Genomic DNA, 14191 nt, shown 5'->3' with positions numbered 1-14191 from the left:
TAGCCAACCTAATAAGTGAAAGGAGATATCTTGTGGTTTTGATTTATATTTTCCCAATGATTAGTGATTTCGAACACCTTTTCATGTACCTGTTGGCCATTTGTATGTCTTCCTTGGAAAAATGTCTATTCAAGTCCTTTGCAGGCTTTTAAATTGAGTTGTTTCTTTGCTATTGAGTTGTATGAGTTCCTTATATATTTTGGATATTATGGTTTACAGCTATTTTCTCTTGTTCTGTAGGTTGCCTTTTTCATTCTGTTGATTGTTTCCTGTGATGTACAGAGTTTTTAAGTTTGATGCATTCTGTCAAAGTTTCAAAATAGCCAAAGTACAACAAATAAACCACTGAAGTAGTGTTAGAATTTATTGTGCACACACTAAAAGGACAGTGTACAATCCAGGAGCACTCGAATCAGAACATGGAATGAGGCTCAGGGACATATTGTTATAAAGCAGCATATATAGTGAGAGGGCGGTGACTGTATATCCTTTACGGTGATCGGTTATATTACAATTTTCAGTGGTTGCCTCAGATCAACCTTGGGACCCAGTTCAAGTTTTGCTTATCATGTCCAGAAGCACAAACAAGTAATGATCTAGGTCAAGTCAGCCTTGCAAAATAAGCTAAATTAAGTTTTGTTTGTAAGCTTTGTTTCCCACTTGTCTACTTTTACGTTTGGTGACTGTGCTTTTGGTGTCATATCCAAGAAATCATATAGAGACCAGTATCAAGATTTTTCCCTGTGTTTTCTTCTAGGAGTTCTATAGTTTCACTTCTTGCATTTAACTCTTTAATCATTTTGAGTTAATATCTTTGTATGGGATAAGAGGAGGGTCCAATTTTGATGTTTTGGATATGGCTATCTAGTTTTCCCACATTATTCATTGAAGAGACTATTCTTTTTCCCATTGTGTGTTCTTGGCACCCTTCAAAGATCAGTTGATCATATATATGTGGGTTTATTTCAGGAATCTCTTTTGTGTTCTATTGGCCTATCTATCTGTTTTGATTACTGTAACTTTGTAACATATTTTGAAATCAGGAAGAGCAATGCCTCCAGGTTCGTTTTTCTCAAGAACTGTTGGTTTGGCTGTTGGAGCTCTTTTGTGGTTCCCTATGGATTTTAGGATTGTTTTTGTCTATTTTGGTAAAAAAATGTCTTTGGGATTTTTAAAAAAGATTTTATTTTGTTTATTCATGACAGACACAGAGAGAAGCAGAGACATAGGCAGAGGGAGAAGCAGGCTCCTTGTGGGGAGCCCAACACAGCACTTGATCCCAGGACCCCGGTATCACAACCTGAGCCAAAGACAGATAGATGCTCATCCATTGAGCCATCCAGGTGTGCTGTCTTTAGGATTTTGGTAGGGATTGTATTCAATCTGTAGATTGCTCTGAATAGTATGGATATTTAAATATATTAATCTTCTTAAGCCAAATATTAATATTAATTCTTCTAAACCAAAACATGGGATTTTTTTCCATTCATTTGCATTTCTTTAATTTCTTTCATCAATTTTTATAGATAAAAAAACTCAGACTGAGAGAGGTTGCCTTCTTTTTATTTTCTTCGCAAAGTTACAACCTGATCCGTGGAAATCAGGGTTTAAATTTTGGCCCTCAGATACTGTAGCCACTGTACATAGATTTCTATGGGAACAGAAAGGAAGAGTACCTATCTTAGAGGAAGAGGGATAGGAACTAGGATATTACATCTAAATTAAATCTCGAGTTATCCAGGGACAAAAGAGAAGCAGCAAAAAAGTATATGTGAAGTTGTGTATTGCTTGTGCAAGAAAGCCAGAAAATTCAATAAATTAGGAGAAATGCTTTGAGGAATCCATGCCACTTTGCAATAAGCAAATTTATGATTTTCCTTTCTAAAATTGGGATTATGGTTCCTAAAATGAAAATAAGATTCAGGCTCTGGCCATTCCTAAGGAACAGGGTCAAGGTCCTGACATGTACAAGAAGGTCAAAGATCTTTCCCACTATATTCAATGAAATCGAAGGAGACAGTTCTACATCTAAGTACTTGTTTTTTTTTTTTTTTTTTTTTTTTTTTTTTTTTTTTTTTAAGTCTCATCTGGCAAGTTGAAAAGAGATGTAAGCAAGAAGGTTTGAAAAATGCAAACTTAGAGGGATGGAAAGTCGAATATTAGGCCTTTTCACTGTGGTGTGCTTGGCTTTTACCTTTGAGCGATCATATTCATTTTGAAACCTCACATGACTGCTAATCTGAAATGATGAAATGGTGTAGGTCACTTCACCTTGGAAGAATAAGATGAATCACTTAAACTTTACAAAGCATGTACTTTATTTTTTTCTTTAAAGTGAGGATGAATTTTTGCCAAAAGCAAGGAAAAATCATCAGAGTATTTAATTTTTCTCTGACAATGTCTGTCACTTATTAGTGCTCTTTGAATGAATTGTCCTTTTATTTTGATGGGCTAAAATGATTTTCTCTAAGTACTGAATTTGAAATAGGCCTGGGAAGAGAGACAGAGGTGGGGGATGGAGATGAGAGAGAGACACACAGATAGAGAGAGAGAGAAAGAAGCAGATTAGATTATAGGGAAATAACATATTACTGTGGCCTTCTAGAAAAACATTTACCCTTTCTCCTCTTCAGCTACCTTTTAGCATTTCAGAATAGAAGTTTTTGGGGAAGAACTGTGGTGAATTCCTATGGGGGTGAACTGGAGCTTTGGAATCTCCTTTGTCGACGGCTCAGATTTACAATCTCTCCCCATCTCCTTACGGGCACAATATGCCACTCGGAAGACATTAGGTAAATGGAAGGAATTTGTAATCAAAGAAGAATTAAAAATATTTTCAGTATGGTCACGTCCCAAGTCCATCTAAAATGGACTCACAGTTGAGATTCCTTTTGTTAACTAGTGTTTCTAGCTTAGTTTACCAACTCTGCTGCTGGTGCTGCTTCTTGTTCCGAGCATTCCTTGGACTAGTTCTGGTAATAGTTAGCTGAGTTAATCTGTATCTAGATGAGCAGATCTTGGAGATAGCTTGATATCTATATGATGTGGTATAGTGCTCAGAGCATGGCACTAGGTGTCTTAAGATTTGAGGTGAAGTTTGGTTAAGTGGTTGACCATTGAAGTCTCTTCTTCTGCATCTGCACCGTGGGAGTATTAGATCCACTCTGTTTACCTGGCACAGGAAGCTATGGTAATGGTCACATGAAACTGTCACACGTGAAATAGCTTTGACGAATACAGAGAGAACTCCACAACTGTAACAGAAGCCATTCCCAAAGAGCAAATTGCTTATTGGAAGGCTGGATGCTTGTGCCAGCCTGTGGAGGGATTTAGTTAATTAGGATTTAGTTACTAGAAGCAATAGCTTCTTATTCTTGTGAGGGATGCTATGAAGAGGACGCTGGATTTGTTGCCAAGTGTCCCAGTATTTCACTTGCAGACTGTGCCAGAAAGGAGTATAGCTTGTTAGGAGAGCTCCCTGATGAGGCATAGTGCATCTTGGTCCTGCTTCAAAGAGACAAAGCTGGACCCCAGGGGAAGGTCTGAAATTCATCTAACGAGGGAACTATCTGAACTCTGGAGAAGTTTCCTGTGAAAAAGATCTGCATCCTTGTCCCTGTCAGCTCCACTCCATGTGTCACCAGTGACTCAGGGTGGGACAGAAGGGAAAAGAGCAGGCCACCTTGACAAACATCACACATGCAGTTGAGGATTATAATCTGCTGTTTTTCACTATTTTTTTTTTTCAAACAGCATTTATTGAGTTCCTGCTCTGTGGTAGGCCATGTATTAGGAGACTAAAAAATTAAGAGATGTAGATGTGATTGGGATATGGTTCCCGCCATTAGGATGCTTACCAGGTGGGGAGAAAGACATGGAAAAAGCCTAGCAGTACAACGGTGTGATGCTGTACAAGCACAGGCAAGAAAGTGGTTAATTCTGCTCAGGACAGAGTGAGGAAAGACTTCACAGACTTCACTGAACTGGATCTTAAGGAATCAGTATGGACGGCCAGACATGACAAGGAGGGAAAGGGCTTCCTAGTCAGAGGAAGCAGCATGTTCAAAAGTGTGAAGGGGGGTGAATAAGCCCAGTGTGATTGTTGGGTGTGTAAGTAGAGTATGGGGGTGGGAGTAGACAACAGTGATGAGAGATGACATCAGGAGTGTAGAAAGATGCCAGATCATGAGGGCCCTTATTTCTCTGGCTAACAGACCAATACCATTATCTTAATGACAATCTTGGGTTCCCAATCTATAATATTCTCCAAGATCCATGAGGATAACTTGCTCTGTCAGTAGAGTGGAACCTAGCAATTGTTCTCAAGGTGGGGGATAAAGAAGGATTCAAGTGTTTTAAATTCCTCTGGCGTGCATATAAGAAAGAGTAGATAAGCTTGAAAAAGCACCCTAAAGATTCTCCTTGGCCCCTACAGGAAGTCCCAGAACATTCAATGTGGGAGGAGAAGAGCTGAGTAGAGCTGGGGACACAGATCTGTTCACACTCAGTGTTTGAACAGTGCTTCTGCTTCATTCTGATTCTCACGGACAGATGCACGTGGAATGTGGACACGGCTCTCACCAAAGGCTGACGTGACTATTGAAGTAGAACCTGCTAGGCAGATTATTCTCACTGGAATGCTCCCACATAAATTCCTTAAGGTAGATCCTCTGAGATGCCTATAGACTTGCAGAAAAGCCTTATGTTTTTCAACTTCTGGAGTAAGCTTGCAGCCCTTGATTTTTCTCCTTAAGGAGTCTGAAGAGCTGGAACAGGATGAAGAATGTCCTTCCACCAGCTGGCAATCCAACATATGCAGGCACCTCATGTATGGAACCATCTTATCCCTTCATCTGATGCCATTAATTTTATTACTACAGTTATTAACATGAAACCACCTAGCATATTGCAAACAAGATACCACTTTTCTTTTTCTTTTTTTTTTTTTTTAAAGATTTTATTTATTTATTCATGAGAGACACAGAGAAAGAGAGGGAGAGGCAGAGACACAGGCAGAGGGAGAAGCAGGTTCCATGCAGGGAGCCCGACGTGGGACTTGATCCTGGGTCTCCAGGATCATGCCCTGGGCTGAAGGCGACACTAAACCACTGAGCCACCCGGGCTGCCCACCACTTTCTCTTCTATATGCATTAATTGTTGTAGCTGTATGATTATCATTCCTTCCAGTACTTACAGGTGTCTCTACTACACTATTAATAGGATTTCCTTGATCAACTTTCATAAGAATATTTATTTTGATTTTTTGAACTTCCTGAAAGATTTATTCTAATTTCACCTGTTTTCATAATAATTTTACTATGATAACATATATTCAGGAGCCAAATTAGCTCTTTGGTTATATAGAAATAATATAAGCAATACCATCAATACCATGGATCTTCAGAATATATTGTGAATATATCATATAGTTACCATAGAAATAACCCTAGCACCAATTGCAAACTTCACATTTTCTACAATAATTATTGCCTGCCTAACATGGGTAAAATTGGTCAGTTGACTGGATACTTCACATAAAAGAAATATTAAATGATGGCCAGATATACTATAAGCCTTAGGCTTTATTTTGTATTTACTGTTGTTGGATGTGATGGCTATTTTTTTGTGTCAACTTGGTTGGGCTATAGTATCTAGTTATTTAATCAAACACTGGTCTAAGTGTTACTGTGAAGGTATTTTGTAGATGTGACTAATATCTACAATCAGTTGGACTAAAGTAAAGATTAACCTTGATACTGGGAGTGGGCCTTGTCCAATCGGTTGGAAAGCCTTAAGAGCAAAAACTGAGGTTTCCTGTAGAAGAAATTTTGCCTCAAGACTGCAGGATTAAGTTATACCTGACTTTCCAGCCTACCAGACTGCCCTATAAATCTCAGATTTTTCTCATTTCCTCTATGTTCTGTCTCTAGGAGTGGGTGGCTTTGTATACTGATTCCCATTATTTTAAGGATATACCCGATGTTACATGCACCAAAAGCCCACCTTACAATGATATTCCTAGGTGTTAATTTATCTCCCTCCCCCAAAATATAGTCTTAGTCTTTCTACTTTGCTATACCAGTACTCAGACCTACATAACATGAAACATTGTCTCATCTGTAGGGTCATTTATTTCACTAAAAATAGAATACTGTTAACAATTAGAGAAGCATTTGCCTGAAACAAGGTGTGTGCTCTCCATCATATGAGACATTTGAAGAACCAATTTTTATAAAAGCTTAAGTATCCAAAACATTTGAAATACCAAAAGACCCAACAGCTTGAGAATCAAATTTCTCAAAATTAGTTTCAATCTCATAACTCTAAGGCTTTTCTTAATAGATAAATTATTAGTAAAAATTCTACAACCTTGTCAAAGTGACTTATTGATTAAAATTCCTTGTGCCATGATGGTGTAGCATTCCAACCGTAGTTTCAAAATGCAAGTTCTCCTATTTTAGAAAAATTGTTATATTTCCATCACCGTGCTCTTATAATTACATTTCATTATGTGCAAAATTATCTTACATAAGCACAATAGACACATGAAGTAGGAACAGTATGAGCTCTTTTATCTGCAGTTACTTTCATTTTCATTTTTTTATCTTTGTGAATTCTTTGCTTAACTCCATTTTTAATGAATAAAATTAATAACCGATTAACTGTGAAAATAGGACATCAATGATATTGAAGTTATGAATACATAGACCATGAAATCTTAACTTTGATTCATACATAATTTCAACACAGACTGACTTAAACCCTAGAAAATTTCATCAACTGGAACTTGATAATCAAATAGTACTACTCATAAAACGTTAGATTCATATATTAATTTCATCAAAAGATGTGCTCTACTCATGAGCTGTGTCATCTTTAGATTTAAAGACAGATGTTATTCCAGGAGTTTTAAATCAAGAAAAATCATTCACAAGACTTAGTATCTGTTAAGAGCTATGCTTTGAAATTGTGACTCAGCCCACAGTGCTTGAAATGGCACCTCTGGAATATTTCAAAAGCTGATCTGCATGCATCTATAAATTAATGGAGCTCATATAACATCAACATTTTCAGTTACACAATGAGGATTTAAATTGCTCCCCAGTGACATGCCCCAACTAGAGACAGCACTCTTATCAGGAATTCTAGCACCATTTAACAATTTTCAATTTAAAGCCTCTGATTTTCTTTATACGTCATCAACCTTGCTCAAAATGCTTGAAATATCAAAAACACCCAATCTCTTGAGAAACAAAATGAGGCACCATGTATTTGCCTCTTTCATTACTCTGTAGTATTAGAATTGCCTCCTCTAATCTTGATTATGTTTTCAACAATTCTGCTCTTCTTCCCAAACTATTTTATTAGGAACTGCATAATTCATTACATTCCAACAGTGATTAGTGTAATGACGTTTAAAACAACTAAAGTTAAATCACAGTCACTGAGGACAAACTTGACCTCTAATATTTATGTCACTTATTTTTATTTATTGGGACTACAAACCTGTTAGAGGTGCTATACACCCCAACCACTCAAATCTTAATAACCCTACGAATAGCAGTCCTACTATAAGAAGCAGGAACAGTTATTACTGGTCTCCACAATAAAACCAAGACCTCATTTTACGTTTTCTACCCCAAGGCATGTCTCTTTCACTTATCCCTATATTAGAAACCAACCAATAGCCCTTGCCATGGAGCTTACAACAAATGTTACAGCTGGCCATTTACCAAATTTGAGGAAGGATATTAGCCCTATTGTCAATTTGTCCATTGATACTGTCAATAGAATTATTATTTTAGTACTTCTTACAGTTATAGAGTTGGCAGTTGCCTTAATCCTCATGTCTTCACTCACTTAGTAAATAAATCAAGACTCACCAAATATATACATACTGTATAGGAAACCCAAGCCCTTAGCCATTAACAGGAGCAATATTGATTCTATTACCTCTTAACAATCCGAGGCCTGACTCTATGATTCTATTTCAACTCATTAGCCCTATTAATACTAGGATTATTAACCAACACATTAAAAATATAGTGATGGTGATAAGACATTGTACAGGAATGTGTTTTTTCAAGATTGTTGCATGTCAGTTGTATAAAATGACTTTGATACGGAAAAATCCTCTTCGTTCTGTTAGAAGCAGTCTTCTTTTGCAGGATTTTTCTGCATTTTCTCGAACTTAATGCTTGTGTCAGGAGTTGGCAGATGCTGACCAACAACAGATATTTATTTACCTACTATATCCACTAAAAGTGCCATTATTTGACACTTTAATCCTTCCAGCTTCTGGCATTTTTATTACTTGAGCCCACTACTGTCTGGTAACAGAAAATCACAGATATTACAACCAGTATTTATCACCATTGCTTAAGGAGTTTACATTATTACAAACTTCAGGATATTATGAAAGAGATTAACTGTCTCTGACAACATCTATGGCTCAACATTTTCTAGAGAAAGAAGGTGTCACGGGTAGCATGTAATCATTGATAGAGCACTCCTTAGTCTCATGCTTTCTGCGTCAACAAAAATTCTACTTCACATCTAATCAGTGCTTTGGGTTTAAGGTTGCTGCCTAAAATCTACCATTCGTAGATGTCATGTGACTGGTACTTTATGTATTAATTTATTGATGAGGCTACTTTTCAAGTATTAATAGTATAAGTGACTAGTTTTTAAATTTTATTTATTTATTCATGAGAGACACAGGGAGAGGCAGAGACATAGGCAGAGGGAGAAGCAGGCTCCTCGAGGGTATCCTGACATGGGACTCGATCCCTGAACTGGGATGACTCCCTGAGCCAAAGGCAGACACTCAGCCGCTGAGCCACCCAGGTGTCCCCAAGTCAGCTGTTTTTGACATAAATCTAGGAATAGTTTAATATGATCACTAATAGTTAATACACTATTCACTTGTGTATTAGCAATTATCACGATCTCATGATCACAATTAAACATAGTCACAGAAAATCAAGTCCATATCAATCCTGACATCTTGCTTTCGTTTTTAAATTCTTTCATCACTGTCTTAACAACTACCATGGCAACACCTCATGTTAAAACCTGCTTTGAAAAAAAAATAAACAAATAAATAAAAAAAAAATAAAACCTGCTTTGAAGTCATTAGCATGGAGAAAGTGTCCTCCTCTCCTCTCATGCCCCCCCCCATAATTCTACTCTGGAAAGACTTGTCTCTGACTATAGTATAGATTTAATTGCTTGTTTTTGTTGTTTTGTTTGTTTTGTTTTTGTTTTTGCTGAACAAGTCAGTGAAATCAAGGGAGAGCCTCAGCCCACCATGTGAACAGACAAGAAACACATGGGCAGCAGTTGGGTGTCCTGCCTGCACTTTGCCCTCTTCCTAGAGCTCCTCACTTTTCTCCAAACCTGTTGAATCATCCCCCTCACGGGTTTTTCTACCGGAGGTTATTCCATCAGCAGCAAGAGCTTATTGCCTGGTCTTGCTTATTCCTCAGACCTGCTCAAAGAAGCGGAACCTAGTTATTATTGACTCTACTGCTTTACTATGCTTGGTGCACATGGTTTAGTGACACTTAGAAACCATAGCCTTCTTAGAGCTCTAGATCAAATGGACCAATGCAAATCTATCCAGTTCATTTTACATCTAAACCAAACACACCAGATACCAAATATGACTTCCATCCTTTTGGATCCTCATATATCAGAGTGACATAACTACACAGAGAACTATAAGAACCCTTCAGTACAGGAGGTGATTGTAGGTCACTGCGAGGTTGGGGCCCCAAGGACCCAGAATCACTCAAGCATACCCTGACTTTCTCAGATCTCCTTTTCTCACTTCACATGTAATCAAAGACAATAGAACTAGACAATTCCTTTCTGGGGATAGGCTCTCATTTAAAAAGCCAGTTGGGGTTTGGCGAGATGGCGAGGACCCAGTTTGTGTTCTCAGCCCCTCCTCTCTGCCCCTTTGGGTCTGCCATTTTAGTTGACTCACTATCGTCTTCCTCCAACCTCCTCTCAAGGTAGGATCTGGTAGGAGCTGATGTCAGTCAGTCATAGGTACCTTAGCACCATCTGCAGTCCTTGGTTACCTTTTGTTTTCTAAGGACAAGAGGCTGGTCTCAGTTGGGAATCTCATAACTCGGCAGTGTATGTTAGAGGAGGTGGGTTGGTTTGGCTGGGCTCATAATGTACCATCCCTAAAGCCCTCTGAAGTGGCAGTTCTCGATGTGTTGTCCTTGGATCAGGAGTATCTGCATCAGCTGGGAACTTCTTAGAAATGCTCACGTCATGCTCACACCAGATCTACTGACTCAGAAATATAGGCAAGTGAGGGGGAGAAGCAGCAAAGCAGACTCACCCTCAGATTCGAGAACCACGGCCCCAGGAGTCACCACTCTAGGTCCACATAAGCAAGGGAGGCCCAGTTGCTGTGGCGGCATCTATTGTACGAAATTATTATGTGTGGAAAATTTGTTGTGATCGTGTGCACAAAGCACTGGGCCAGTCCTCGGAATTGATATTTGTGATTATGGGAGATCCTGGGATTAATTTTTGTGATGAATAGTACTCTGTAATGGGATTTTATGCAACCAAGAGAATATGATTTGCTAATGGAATTAAGAGCACAAGCCAGGGAAATGCTCCACTACTTGTGAGCCTGAAATTTGCATTCAAACAATGAATAGGCTAATTACAACTCTGATCCGTTGAAGCACAAGGCTTTCTTACTTCCTTTTCAAACAGTGTTATCTTTTGCCCTTGGAAGTAATGAAATTGTGTTTCTTTTAAAATACTCTCAGACCCAAACATTTGTCCAACGTTTGTCCTCGAGTAGGAAAAATGTGCAGGATTTTATAATTTTAAAAATTCTCAACTCTAGCATCAGAGAAGAGAAATCCTTAACAATGAGGAGAGAGCAAGCAAGGGAAACTCATGGTAAGAAAGGTGTAATTTGGGGAGAAGGTCAACGTAAAGACAAGAAATCAGCTCAAGGGGCAAAGTGTTTATTTAGAAACAAAGAATTTAGGTAGAAACCCAAATAATGTCCTGATTATAGGGGATGAACACAGGGTTTTTGCAGAAAAAAAAAGAAAAAACCAACATTCAGTTATTTTTAGGAAGAGTCACTGGGGCTGATGAGCAGGGCTAGATTGATTGGTCAGGCAAAGTGGTCACTAGGCCAATGTTCATTTTTACCAGCCTTTTCAAACTTTTCAAATTCAAAATTTCAGCATTTTCTCATTCTTGTTGGCTTCTCCCAATGTTGATGGTTTGGCCCAGCTCAAAGGTTTAGAAAATAGAATGTGTAAGGCAGTGCCTCTGAAATAACTGCCCTGGCTCTATTTTTAAGTGAATTTGCTTTGGTATTTTTTCTATTTCCCCCTTTTGATCAAGTACTTTACCCAAAACCATTGTTGATCAATGACTAGAATTGAGTTTTCTCATGTTTTTTGTTTGTTTGTTTGTTGTTGTTTTTGTTTTTTAAAGATTTTTTATTTATCCACTCATGAGAAACACACACAGAGAGAGAGAGGCAGAGACACAGGCAGAGGGAGAAGCAGGCTCCATGCAGGGAGCCTGACGTAGGACTCCCGGGTCTCCAGGATTATGCCCTGGGCCGTAGGCAGGCGCCAAACCATTGAGCCACCAGGATCCCATTTTCTCATGTTTTTGATATTCAATCCTTCTTTGCCAAGAAGATTCATTAATTCCTTGTGGCCAAGAAGGCTCATTCCTGGTGTTTCCTTGTCTCAAGTTGAAGGGAAAATAGCTGCTTTAGAAGCCTTTAGGTCACCAAAACAGAGGCAGGTTTTTTGTAAAGTATTAAACAAAATTCGGTAAAGTTCTTTTAACTGGCCAAATATATATTGGCAATCAATTCAAAATGTTGGGCTACCGTTATTTGTGTGGAGTTTTATAGCACTGTGAAGAGCAAGAGAAGCAAAGTCTTGTAATAATAATTCCGACAGTCACATGTAAGACAAATTCCAAACTGTGTCATAGTTCTAAACCATGAGGCTCTCTCTGAGGGTAGCCAACTAAACAGGTCAAAAGACCAAGAGCTTTCCATTGTTTTTTAAAAAAGATTTCATTTATTTATTTGAGAGAAAGAATGTGTGCAAGGGGAGGAGAAGAGGAGGGAGGGAAAGGGACAAGCACACTCTGTTTTGAACTCAGAGCCCAACATGAGGCTTGATTCCAGGACCCTGAGAACATGACCCGAGCTGAAACCAAGAGTTGGGCTCGGTTAACTTACTGAGCCACCCAGGTGCCCCCAAGACCAAGAGCTTTCTAGAGGTACCAGTGGGCTCATTCTCTGATTTTGTGCAATTGTGGTTCATTCAATCCTGAAGAACTTATCCAAGTACAACAGGCGGTATTAGCAATAGAGCAGATGCCACCTTGCTCTGCTAAGATATAATCAAGAACAGTTCCGTTATGCAGAACAACTCAAGCAGGTGAATTCAAAGATTGTTGTTGGGCAGCTATCGCCTTAGCAGTAGATTCAGCAATATTCCCTGAAGTTTTACATCAATTTATGATCATGTATGCCTTTGCATCAGCACCCCACCAGGGAAATAAGATCCTCAAAAACCTTATACCATTAGTGTCAGAGACACCTTCTGGCAGTTTTCATTATAATGTGTGATATAGATTAATGGGGGATGTTCAAGTCTGAGTCTCTAATCATGTAATGAGGTAGGTGTGACCAATAAGCCAACTGCCTAATAACCTACAAGGTGATAAAGATTTAAGCAATGTGTGCCCCATAAATCTTCCTGCCACTACAAGTAAAAATAAATCTGAATGGGGCACACATCATGAAGTTATCATAATAATATCGATTGAGCCAAGGATTTGAAGGATGCAAGCAATTAAGGTTATTTGCCGGTAGGGTAAAATTATGTTGACGTATAGAAGTAAGGGTTCCAGAAGAAAAACTATTGAAACCTTGGATGCCTGGTGAGCTTAATGTTTCATTTTTACAAATGTTACCTCTTAAATCTCTGGTGGGTGTATTGGTTAAGCAAGTTCTAGAAGGAATCCAGGTAGGCCTTACACAATACGATGGTTTAATAATACACTTAGCACAAGAAATCGGAGGAGGAATGGTGGAGAGATTGGTAATTAAATTCACTAACAGGTCTCTCGATTTATGTATAGAGTGACACTTTTGATGACAAACCCTGATTCGGCAGGCCAGCTGGAGCGGGAACTTTCTTTTAATGGGAAACATAGAATCCAAGAAACAATACCATTGAGCTTTGCAGCCCAAAGTCTAGGTAAGAGTACTGATCTGGTCTTTCCCATCTTGGTTGTAAGGAATTCTTTTGGAGATGTCACTTTCAATAAAGAGAATCACCTGGTTGTAAGTTGTGGGGTTTTAATTCTTTGCCTCCTGGGAGCACAATGGAACGATTGCACGATTTTTGTTCATGATCTTAACTTGTCCCTTAAGAAAGTGGAGAATGTTTTCCTTAACTAGTTGAGCATTAAATACAGCGAGGGCCAGACGCAAAGTTCTCCCAGTTACAATCTTGAAGGGAGAGAGCTTATGTTTTCTGAAAGGAGTGGCCCTTAAATTCAATAGGATTGTAGAAAATGCCATAGGCCAGGTCAATTTTAATGTTTCCATGAACGTAGCTAATTGCATTTTAATGATGCTTTCCACCAGTCCCCAGGACTGAGGGTGGTAGGCACAATGGAAATGTAATATAGGCCAAATAGGGCATATTTGCTTTATGGTGTGGCCAATAATGTACGTTTCATGGTTGCCATGTAATTCCAAGGGAATGCTCCAAGCAAGTATGATTTTTTCTAACAATACTTTTGCAACAGTTGAAGCAATAGCATGTCAGCAAGGAAATGCCTCAATCCAATGAGAAAATATACAGATCACGAGACCATATTGTAAACTTGAAGAGACAGCTGATTAAACCTATTTGCTGGCCCTCGAAGGGCCCACTAAGTAATGGCCCACTAACAAAATGGCCAGTAACTCAATCATTTACCTTGGGTTAAATTTTAGACAAACAGTATAGGTGGACTGGACTTCCTTAGCAGCCTTAGAGACATTTCCTCACCGGTATTACTTCAGAAAGCTTATAAGTTTGTCAGTTGCCCAGTGAGTCATTTAACGGATCATTTCAGGTAAGATTTTTTTTCATAAATTCTGGTAGCACTGGCTTAT

The sequence above is a fragment of the Canis lupus genome, chromosome 23 (assembly GCF_011100685.1).
Source record: "Canis lupus familiaris isolate Mischka breed German Shepherd chromosome 23, alternate assembly UU_Cfam_GSD_1.0, whole genome shotgun sequence".
NCBI classification, from domain to species: Eukaryota; Metazoa; Chordata; class Mammalia; order Carnivora; family Canidae; genus Canis; species Canis lupus.
The sequence above is the reverse complement of the archived record's forward strand: the minus strand, read 5'-3'. Positions refer to the sequence as shown.